The sequence below is a fragment of the Leuresthes tenuis genome, unplaced genomic scaffold, assembly GCF_036924035.1.
Source record: "Leuresthes tenuis unplaced genomic scaffold, fLeuTen1.0.hap1 SCAF_4, whole genome shotgun sequence".
NCBI classification, from domain to species: Eukaryota; Metazoa; Chordata; class Actinopteri; order Atheriniformes; family Atherinopsidae; genus Leuresthes; species Leuresthes tenuis.
The window spans coordinates 34,265,391-34,277,162 of NW_027325358.1; the positions used below are offsets into that span (position 1 = coordinate 34,265,391).

At 40.0% G+C, this 11,772-nt stretch overlaps 2 non-coding genes and 1 pseudogene across 2 annotated transcripts; all 3 read left to right on the forward strand.

Annotated features, from left to right (window-relative positions):
* The first annotated feature begins 5,518 nt into the window (after positions 1 to 5,518).
* Positions 5,519 to 5,701, forward strand: LOC140306240 (U2 spliceosomal RNA). The gene has a single exon (XR_011915574.1). It is a non-coding gene; the product is annotated as a U2 spliceosomal RNA (small nuclear RNA).
* A 411-nt stretch (positions 5,702 to 6,112) lies between these two features.
* LOC140306303 (U5 spliceosomal RNA) lies at positions 6,113 to 6,224 on the forward strand. Its single transcript, XR_011915623.1, has one exon. It is a non-coding gene; the product is annotated as a U5 spliceosomal RNA (small nuclear RNA).
* Positions 6,225 to 6,552: 328 nt separating this feature from the next.
* LOC140306228 (U2 spliceosomal RNA) lies at positions 6,553 to 6,668 on the forward strand (annotated as a pseudogene).
* The last annotated feature ends 5,104 nt before the right edge of the window (positions 6,669 to 11,772 follow it).

Consider the following 11,772-nt stretch of genomic DNA (forward strand, 5'->3'; position numbering starts at 1 on the left):
TCGCACCTTTTCTTACCCGCTTTTTACAAACCATGGTTGGACTTTCTCACCTTCTTGCAGCCGAACACATCCGCTCCCACTATTGATTGTGTACAGTCGGGTATTTTAACCTTTTCTTACCTATCTATGGTCCTATCTAACTATGGTCGGACATTCACACCTTCTTACAGCGGAACACCTCCGCTTCCTTTTTTGATGGAGTATGTTCGGGCATTCAAACCTTTTCTTACCCGCTTTTTACAAACTATGGTCGGACATTCAAACCTGCTTGTAGCCGAACACATCCACTCCTGCTTTTGATGATGTATGGTTGGGCACTCGTTCACAAACCGGATCATTAATCTCATAGACTATTCTACCATCAACAACTTTGAAACCACAATCGACTCTCTAGATGCAGAAAAAGCATTTGATGGAGTGAACTGGAAATTTTTATTCGCAGCATTAAACAAATTCGGGTTAGGGTCACGCTTCATCAACTGGATAAGGATATTATAAAGCTCCCCAAATGCAAGTGTCAGGACAAATGATCAAACTTCTCCAAGCTTCAGTCTGCAGAGAGGTAAAAGACAGGGTTGCCCACTTTCTCCCTCACTTTTTGCTATTTTCATCAAACCTTTAGCAGCTACTATCAGACAAGATAGAAATATTAAAGGCATCCAACCCCAAAATATTCAGCATAAAATAAGTCTTTATGCTGATGATGTATTACATTTCCTTCAGAACTCACAGACGTCTCTCACTCACACGATCACACTCGTAAATAAATTCTCAGCACTTTCTGACTACTCTATCAACTGGTCTAAGACCACAGTTCTGCCCATTAACTGTAGGGTCCAGAATATACCTGAGATCACTTTACAGTCAGGAAATAATAGATATTTAGGCATAAACATTTCCTCCAGGCTCTGAGAGCTAACAAAGCTAAATTATGTGCAATTATTAAAGAGAGTAGAGGACGATCTCTCTCGTTGGAAGTCCTTACCTATATCACTTATGGGGAGAGTTACAACCATTAAAATGATGATACTACCAAAAGTTAACTATTTGTTCTCAATGATCCCCATAAAACCATCTGCTACTTGGTTTAAGTCACTAGATTCATGCATCTCCAAATTTCTGTGGAAAAACAAACCACCACAGTTCCCAGAGACGTTGTAATCATTGAGGATTCTATATTCACCCCCTCATTAGAGGCACGTGTTGCAGATTGATGACACTGAATCTTCTTCTCTGTTCATTGCTGGCATCATTCCCAGCATCGTAAGTGTTCGTGGCATTGTTAGCCTCTTCTTCTGGATCTTGATATTGAGCATCCTTTTGTATTTCTGGTTTGTCAGTCCTCTCTCTTCGTTCACCGGAGTCTTCGTCTCTTCATATTTATCTACTTCTAATCTAGTTTCAACAATAAACAACACTGTATTTTGTAGTATGAAAAAGAACCAGACCTAATTTTCAGCAATAAGCTTCTCTCGAGGAGATATGAAGGAATATAGATTTTGCTATAAAATGAAATCCTTCTATCAAACTGACTTAAAACGGTTTGTCCTTATTTCTTCACTTCTGATTAAGTTTCAACAATAAACAAACAACAGACTCATTCTTCAGGAATCCGAAAATAAGCTCTATTTTACGAGTTATGCACGAATTCGGATTCTCCTATAAAACAAATTCCTTAACTCAAACCAAGTTAAGACTGCTTTGTCCTTCATATTTATTCATGTCTAATCAAGTTTCAACGATAAACAACGTTGTACTTTGTAGAATGAGAAAGAACTTCTTCAGCAATAAGCATCTCTCGACATATGACGAAATACAGATTTTGCTATAAAATTAATTCCTTCTATCAGCCTGACTTAAAACTGTTTGCCCTCCTTATTTATCCACTTCAAATCAAGTTTCAACAATTAAAAAATGTTTGTAGTTTGAGAAAGAACAACTTAATCTTCAGCAATCAGTATAAAAAGAGGGTAAGAAAAGATGCAAATCCCAACCATACATCACTAAAAGGTGGAGCGGAAGTATTCGGCTGCAAGAAGGTGTGAATGTCCGACTATATTTGGTGAAAAGCAGGTGAAGCAAGGTCTGAATGCCCAACCTTACATCATGAAAAGCGAGATCAGAGGTGTTTGGCTGCAAGAAGGCCATAGTTTGCCAAAAGCGCGTAAGGTGCGAATGACCGACTAAATATCAACAAAAGTGGGGGCAGAGGTCTTCGGATGCAAGTGGGTGTGAATATCCATTCACACCTTCTTGCAGCTGAACACCTCCTCTCCCGCTTATGATCATGTGCGGTTTGATATTCGAAAATTTTCTTTCATGTTTTAAAGCAATTATTGATGGACATTCAGACCTTCTTGCAGCTGAACACCTCTGCTCCCGCTTTTGATGGTGTATAGTCGGGCTTTCGAGCCTTTTCTTTCTCGGATTTTACAAATTATGGTTGGACATTCAGACCTTCTTGCAGCCGAACACCTACGCTCCCTCTTTTGATCATACATTGTCGGGCATTCGCACCTTGTCTTAGCCGCTTTTTAGAAACTTTAGTCGGACATTCACACCTTCTTGCAGCTGAACCACCTCCCCTTCCGCTTTTGATGGTATATATTCGGGCATTCAAACCATTTCTTACCCGCTTATTACAAACCATGGTCAGACTTTCACACCTTCTTTTAACCGAACAACTCCGCTCCCGCTATTGATTGTGTACAGTCGGGTATTTTAACCTTTTCTTACCTGCTTTTTACCAACTATGGTCGGACATTCACACCTTCTTACAGCCGAAAATATCCACTCCTGCTTTTGATGATGTATGTTTGGGCATTCGCACCTTTTCTTACCCATTTTTCAGTAATTATGGGTGGATATTAACACCTTCTTGCAGCTGAACAACTCCTCTCCCGCTTATGATCATGTGCGGTTTGATATTCGAAAATTTTCTTTCATGTTTTAAAGCAATTATTGATGTACATTCAAACCTTCTTTTAGCCGAACACATCCACTCTTGCTTTTGATGATGTATGGTGGGGAATTCGCACCCTTTTTTTACCCATTTTTCAGTAATTATGGGTGGAGATTCAGACCTTCTTGCAGCCGAAAACCTCCGCTCCCTCTTTTGATCATACATTGTCGGGCATTCGAACCTTGTCTTACCCGCTTTTTACAAACTTTAGTCGGACATTCACACCTTCTTGCAGCTGAACCACCTCCGCTCCCTGTTTTGATCATGTATGGTCTGGCAATACTACCTTTTCTTACCCATTTGTGAGTAATTATGGCTGGACATTCACACCTACTCACAGCCGAACAACTCCGCTCCCGCTATTGATGGTGTATAGTCAGGCTTTCAAGCCTTTTCTTCCCCGGGTTTTACAAATTATGGTTGGACATTCAGACCTTCTTTCAGCCGAAAACCTCCGCTCCCTCTTTTGATCATACATTGTCGGGCATTCGCACCTTTTCTTACCCGCTTTTTACAAACCATGGTCGGACTTTCACACCTTTTAGTAGCGGAACAACTCTGCTCCCGCTATTGATTGTGTACAATCGGGTATTTTAACCTTTTCTTACCTGCTTTTTGCCAACTATGGTCGGACATTCACACCTTCTTACAGCGGAACACCTCCGCTCCCTCCTTTGATGGTGTATGTTCGGGCATTCGAACCTTTTCTTACCCGCTTTTTACAAACTATGGTCAGACATTCACACCTTCTTGTAGCCGAACACTTCCGCTCCACCTTTTAGTGTTCTATGGGGTATTCACACCTTTTTTTTCACCGCATTTCATAGATTATGGTTGGAAATTCTCACCCACTCTTATCCGAAGACCTCTCCTCCTGCTTTGGTTAATATATAGTCGGGCATTCGAACCTTTTCTTACCCGCTTTTTACAAATTATGGTCGAACATTCACACCTACTTGCAGCCGAACACCTCCGCTCCCGCTTTTGATGGTGTATAGTATGGCTTTCGAGCCTTTTCTTCCCCGGTTTTTACAAATTATGGTTGGACATTCAGACCTTGCAGCCGAAAACCTCCGCTCCCTCTTTTGATCATACATTGTCAGGCATTCGCACCTACTTGCAGCCGAATACTTCCGCTCCACCTTTTAGTGATGTATGGTTGGCATTTGCACCTTTTCTTACCCTCTTTTTATACTGATTGCTTAAGATTAAGTTGTTTTTTCTCAAACTACAACATTTTTTTAATTTATGGTCCATGGTTGGACTTTCACACCTTCTTGTAGCCGAACAACTCCGCTCCCGCTATTGATTGTGTACAGTCGGGTATTTTAACCTTTTCTTACCCGCTTTTTACCAACTATGGTCGGACATTCACACCTTCTTACAGCGGAATACCTCCGCTCCCTCTTTTGATGGTGTATGTTCGGGCACTCAAACCTTTTCTTACCCGCTTTTTACAAACTATGGTCGGACATTCAAACCTTCTTGTAGCCGAACACATCCACTCCTGCTTAAGATGATGTATGGTTGCGCATTCGAACCTACTTGTTGCCCGCGTTTCATTAATTATGGGTGGACATTCACACCTTGTCGCAGCCAAACACCTCCGCTCCCTCTTTTGATCATGTATGGTTTGACATTCGCACCTTTTCTCACCCGCTTTTTACTATGGTCGGCCATTCACAGCTTCCTCTCTACCATAGTTGTATGGTGGGATATTCACACCCACTTGCATCCGAAGACCTCCGCCCCCACTTTTGTTGATATTTAGTCGGTCATTCGCACCTTACCCGCTTTTGGCAAACTATGGCCTTCTTGCACCAAATATAGTTGGACATTCACACCTTCTTGCAGCCGAACACTTCCGCTCCACCTTTTAGTGTTCTATGGGGCATTCACACCTTTTTTTCACCGCATTTTATAGATTATGGTTGGAAATTCTCACCCACTCTCATCCGAAGACCTCTCCTCCCGCTTTTGTTAATATATAGTCGGGCATTTGAACCTTTTCTTACCCGCTTTTTACAAATTATGGTCGGACATTCACACCTACTTGCAGCCGAATACTTCCGCTCCACCTTTTAGTGATGTATGGTTGGCATTTGCACCTTTTCTTACCCTCTTTTTATACTGATTGCTGAAGATTAAGTTGTTCTTTCTCAAACTACAAAATTTTTTTGATTGTCGAAACTTGATTTGAAGTGGATAAATAAGGAGGACAAACAGTTTTAAGTCAGGCTGATAGAAGGAATTAATTTTATAGCAAAATCTGTATTTCATCATGTGTCGAGAGATGCTTATTGCTCAAGAAGTTCTTTCTCATTCTACAAAGTACAATGTTGTATCAGTTCAGTCTGGCCTGGGTAAAACACTGATGGTTATTTCTGACATGCAATCATGAGGCTTTTCATCAGTGGGGTAGGTAGCAGTGTGGATGGATTAAGTGTAGCACATCTCTCGACAACAAGGTGTGGCTGTGAAAGAAGAACAGTTATGTAGGAGAGATGTCTGGTAAAGATATTTTGTTAAGTAACCATATCACATTCTCTGTATGAGGTACCTTAAGTGTTAATGGGTGAAATAAACCCATAAAGACTCAGTTTAATATCTGATATGTCCTCTATACGAGGACTACACATTAAATGGATTTTTAGCAATAGGAGTTGAAAAAGGAGCTTCCTCCGTTCACTCCAAGAATCGACCCGGTACTGCAGTGCCGCTGGGAACGGTGCGCTCTCCTCTGCTCTTGTGAAAAAGCAAACAGCGGTGCAGTATGGAAGTTTCAGGGAGCCCAAGAAGAAACTTTCTTTTAATCTGCTGCGAAAAGAGAGTGAATGCGAAGTAGACTTTAACACGGCTCTGGGAGTGAGCCGAGTGAGGGCTAACCGGGAGAATTGCTTGAAAGAAACGCGACACCGAATGAGCAGTCAGAACAAAGCCTCAATACGGTGTTCCCGTGGTGTTTGTGGCTGCCTTGTCTTTTGCACAGAGTAAAAGACAAGGCAGCCATCGAATAGGGCCCGATTGTTCCTACTTGGTCAGCCGAGGAGCAAGGGGGGGGAGCAAGCGTCTCAACCAAGCAAAGCTCACCATGGGGAAGGTGGCTAAGCCAACTAGCCTGATGCCCTGCTCCCGCAGTGACGGATAATCGTACTCTGGTTTCTCTTCATAACGTACAAGTCTTTCCCCTCTTACTAAAGACTTCCGTGGAGAGCAGCACTAATGAGTTGTTTCTATTTTTGGCAGGCTTTACCTTTACCTTTACCTTTACCTTTGCAGGTGAAGCCCTTTCTGTCTGTGCAAAAGTAATCTTGTTACTGTGCAGAGTGACTTCTCAGAGTAAAGTCGCCTTACTTGTTGCGACTGTGCCGATGTTCGAAGCTGGAGTGCAAAGTTGTTGCTTGAATGGTGCTCGCTGGAGCGTGCTGGAGTGCAAAGTTATACCATTTAAAAGGGCTGAAGAGTGCTCAGTGCAGCGGGTGGGCGGAGGTGCAAAGTGACACTCTGGCCACCTATGGCCATAAAAAGAACACCGCTACAAGTGCGCATTGTGCCAGGAAGGGCCCTCGGACGTGAACCAGTGGACAGTTATCGCTTCTCGGCCTTTTGGCTAAGATCAAGTGTAGTATCTGTTCTTATCAGTTTAATATCTGATATGTTCATAAGAAACCATAAGAAAAGGTTAAATTACCCGACTGTACACAATCAATAGCGGGAGCAGAGTTATTCAAATACAAGAAGGTGTGAAAGTCCGACCATGGTTTGTAAAAAGCGGGTAAGAAAAGGTTCGAATGCCCGAATATATACCATCAAAAGCGGCAGCGGAGGTCTTCGGGTTCAAGAAGGTGTGAACGTCCGACCAAAGTTTGTATAAAGCAGTTAAGAAAAGGTTAGAATATCCAACAAAACATAATCAAAAGCGGGAGCAGAGCTGTTCGACTGCAAGTAGGTGTGAATGTCGAGCCATAATTACCACAAACGGGTAAGAAAGGTAGTATTGCCAGACCATACATGATCAAAACAGGGAGCGGAGATGGTTCAGCTGCAAGGTGTGAATGTCTGACTATAGTTTGTAAAAAGCGGTTAAGACAAGGTGCGAATGCCCGACAATGTATGATCAAAAGAGGGAGCGGAGGTTTTCGGCTGCAAGGTCTTTATGTCCAACCATAATTTGTAAAAACCGGGGAAGAAAAGGCTCGAAAGCCCGACTATACACCATCAAAAGCGGGAGCGGAGGTGTTCAGCTGCAAGAAGGTCTGAATGTCCACCAATAATTACTGAAAAATGGGTAAGAAAAGGTGCAAATGCCCAACCATACATCATCAAAAGCAGGAGCGGACGTGTTTCGCTGTAAGAAGGTGTGAATGTCCGACCATAGTTTGTAAAAGGCGGGTAAGAAAAGGTTCGAATGCCCGACCATACACCATCAAAAGAGGGAGCGGAGGTGTTTCGCTGTAAGAAGGTGTGAATGTCCGACCATAGTTGGTAAAAAGCGGCTAAGAAAAAGTTAAAATACCCGACTGTAAACAATCAAAAGAGGGAGCGGAGGTTTTCGGCTGCAAGAAGGTCTGAATGTCCAACCATAATTTTTAAAAACCGGGGAAGAAAAGGCTCGAAAGCCCGACTATACACGATCAAAAGCGGGAGCAGAGGTGTTCAGCTGCAAGAAGGTCTGAATGTCCATAAACAATTGCTAGAAAACATGAAAGAAAATGTTCGAATATCGAACCGCACATTATCATAAGCGGAAGGTGTGAACGTCCGACCAAAGTTTGTAAAAAGCGGGTATGAAAAAGTGCGAATGCCCGACAATGTATGATGAAAAGCGGGAGCGGAGAGTTCAGCTGCAAGTAGGTGTGAATGTCAGATCATAATTTGCAAAAAGCTGAAGAGAAAGGGTGAGAATGCCCGACTATACACCATCAAATGCGGGAGCGGAAGTGTTCGGCTGTGAGAAGGTGTGAATGTCCGACCATAATTGCTGAAAAATGTGTTAGAAAAGGTAAGAATGCCGGACCATACATCATCAAAAGCGGGTGAGGTGGTGTTCGGCTGCAAGAAGGTATGAATGTTCGACTAAAGTTTGTAAAAAGCGAGTAAGAAAATGTTCGAATGCCCGAATATACACCATCAAAAGCGGAAGCGGAGGTGTTTGGCTGCAAGAAGGTGTGAACGTCCGACCAAAGTTTGTAAAAAGCAGTGAAAAGCAAGAAAAAATATTTCGTGAGTTCTGCATGATTTGTGTTTGATTTGACATTTCTTCTACTGCAAAATACAATGTTTTTCTTTGTTGAAGTCAATCTAGACATTGATGAATATGAAGGACAAAGCAGTTTTCACTTGATTTGAGTGAAGGAATTAATTTTATACATAAAATCCCAAATCATGCAGAACGTATGAAAAGAAGCTTATTCTCGGATTCCTGATCCTTCAGTGTTGCTCTTTCTTCTACTGCAAAATCCAATGTTGTTCTTTGTTGAAGTCGATCTAGACATTGATAAATATGAAGTTAAAAGCAGTTTTAACATAGTTTGAGTAAAGGAATTCATTTTATAGTAAAATCCGAAATCGTGCAGAACTCATGAAAATAAGCTTATTCTCGGATTCCTAAAACTTTTGATTTGCTCTTTCTTTTACTGCAAATTACAACGTTGTTTTTTTTTGTTTAAATCTATCTAGACATTGATAAATATGAAGGTAAAAGCCGTTTTAACATAGTTTGAGTGAAGGAATTAATTTTATAGATAAAATCCCAAATCATGCAGAACTCCTCAAAAGGGGCGTATGGCTTAATCACAAGTGTGGTTCTTTCTCATTCAGGGTAATATGAGGAAGTTTATGCTTGAAATATATGTAGAAATGGGTACATATGAAGGACAAAGCAGTTTTAACATAGTTTGAGTGAAGGAATTAATTTTAAAACAAAATCCCAACACATGCAGAACTCATGAAAAGCTTATTCTCGGATTCCTGATCCTTCAGTGTTGCTCTTTCTTATATTGCAAAGTACAACGTGGATTTTTTTTTGTTTAAATCTATCTCGACATTGAGAAATATGGAAGGACAAAGCAGTTTTAACTTAGTTTGAGTGAATAACCCAATAACCATGACAATGATGACGATATATAAGACAAAGATTCCAGAGTAGTCCAGAAGAACTGATCCAATGCAAGTTTTAAATTTGCTTTCAGCTCTTTCAGTTCTTCAATCAATGTGTTGGGTGTAGATTATAAACCTGTTCAGAGATTTGATCAAATGTAGATAAAGATGATCTAATGCAACAACTATGAATCCGCATACAGGAACCTTAGAAGCACTACTTTTAATGTCAGTAGAATGGGTCAAACAAGAAACGCGCAAGTTATTTTGACTTGGGAGTGATCACGTCAGAATCCAAGGTGGTTCACCTCAGTGACAACTCATTGTTTATATTTTTAACCCAAGCACGTGTATAGATCAGAGCTGCTCCTAAAAAAATAGAACACTGATGTCCAATTACACTTTTCATTAACTTAATGTTAATCAACACCAACTAATCAATCAGAATCAAGAGATATCATGTGTCACTGCAGTAAAGTGTTTAAACGTTTAGCTAACTCCTGGTAGAGTGTGTTCATTTAAAAAAATAACTGTTCTCTGCTTTTCTTGCTTTCTGTTCAGACACAGGCAGAGTGATGTAGATGGAGAAACACGGATTGAACTGAAGCAAATAAAGTGCAAAGAGACAGCAGTATCACAGGTGAACTGTCCTGCTGACCTAACAGCACTGACGAAGAGAAATTCTACCTGATGGTCCTGGATATTCAAAGTGAGTCTTGTTGTAGTCTAAAGGGATCCTCCAAACTGCAGTGAATGGATCAGTGTTTTTTTTAATTTTATTTACATAACAGCTTATTTGAGGATGTCATTTTGGTGTTTGACATTTGACAGAATACTACATTTACAACTGTCAGCTAGTTGCTGCTCATATGAAACTGTAAAGGTTAGGGCTTTTAAAACAATTGATACGAAATATTTGTATGTAATTACATATCCATTTACAACAGTAGTGATGCCAATGGTGCCATCTTCTATTCCTCTAGTTAACACAACCCAGCAGACAAGCAAGGGTAAAACTGATCCCTTCATCTTCCCTGCTACTGACACCACTAAGTTGCATCTTGCCAGTGCGACAGCATATCTCAGCCCTTCAAATCATGGTGTTTTTTTGCTAAAAGATGAGCATTCAGACATTTGAGGTGTGATTTTTACTCTCACATTTTTTGTTCTGTCCTTAAAAAAAAAACCTAATGTGTGTTAACAAGCAGTATAAAACATTCAGTAAGGGGTTAATATTACAACATGTAAGCCTCTGCAAAATTATGTTAATATTTTTTTGTAATATTAATAACTGTAACTTCTATACTGGATACTCACAGATTGAGGTTACTGGATGACAATGTATGAAATGCAAATGAAATTGTATTAATTATATTCATTGCATAAAATTATCACTGTATACAGACACCCCTGATCAATAAAAACTTAAAATATCCACATATCAATTTTATTGGCATATGGAGCATTTATTGAAGGTAACCAATAATCGAGTGTGGCACAACAAAAGCTACCAGACCAGGTTTAGATAAGTTTTATGTGTAAATGTCTTTGTATTGTTATTTTTCTATGTCATTTAATCTTTAAAAGAAAAGTCATCAAGTTTTCTTAAATCAGCACAGATTCAGTCCTTCTTCCTAACAGTTTGTGGTGGCAAAAGGAAATTTACATTTACACAAAATGCAGAACAAAATAATTTATGCAGATAATTGAATAGAATGTCAAATACCTTTTTCTGCTTTAATTTTAGACTGCATTCATTTAAGCCTGTGTTAATCTTTCTATTTATTTACTTTGCCACTCAGTTTTCTTTTTTATTTGTTATTTTAATAGGAATATAGTTCATTTCTTTTTTGTTAACTATTTCATTCTTGTATTTATTTCTGCATTATTTTCCTTTACATCGTGTTTATCTATTAATTTCCTCATAGTTATTCATTTCTTTATTTAATTTTGATTTCACCATATTTTTTTCTTTTAACTGTTTTAATTGATTCTGTTTATAGAAGTATTTACTTCTTGTGGTTTCCCTTTACATTTGATCCTCCCATTAATTTCCCCAAATCCATTTATTTCCATGTTTTCTTTTAAAATCCTGTCTTAATTTTGACATTCCTACATGAATTTCTGTGTCATCATGCAAATGAGGGCCCAGCCTTTTGGATTGCATCATGGGAGACCTGTTTCACAACAGAGCCACAGAGACCAGGGGCCTCATGTACAAAGACTTCCGTGGATTTCCTACTGAAACATGGCATATTCTCAAACCCAGAAACCCTCCAACACACAAAAATATCCGGATGTGTGAATCTGTGTGCATGAATCCAAGCACATTTCTTTTGTACATCCCAATCAACATGGAATTGAGTGCACATCTCAGAGTACTTGACCCCTCCCTGTCCACGCCCCTACATAAATATGCAAATCATATTTAAATGAGCCCTGCACCTGCGATTCCCCAATGTGTTTTCATGAAAGGGTTTGTATGGAAATGTACGAAAAGTTATGTACAGATTTCTGTGCATTATCCTGTGAATATCTAATAACACAAGCAACCAGTGCGCATGAGCAATTCCCTGCAGTGAAAAATGGCTTCCATTCGTTTCATTCACAGTGGAAAATGCAGCATCATCCTACAAATATCTAATGATATTCATTCAGCTAGCGCTGTCAATGACATACTTCCGCCAGTTTTGTTTTTTTACTGCCAACCT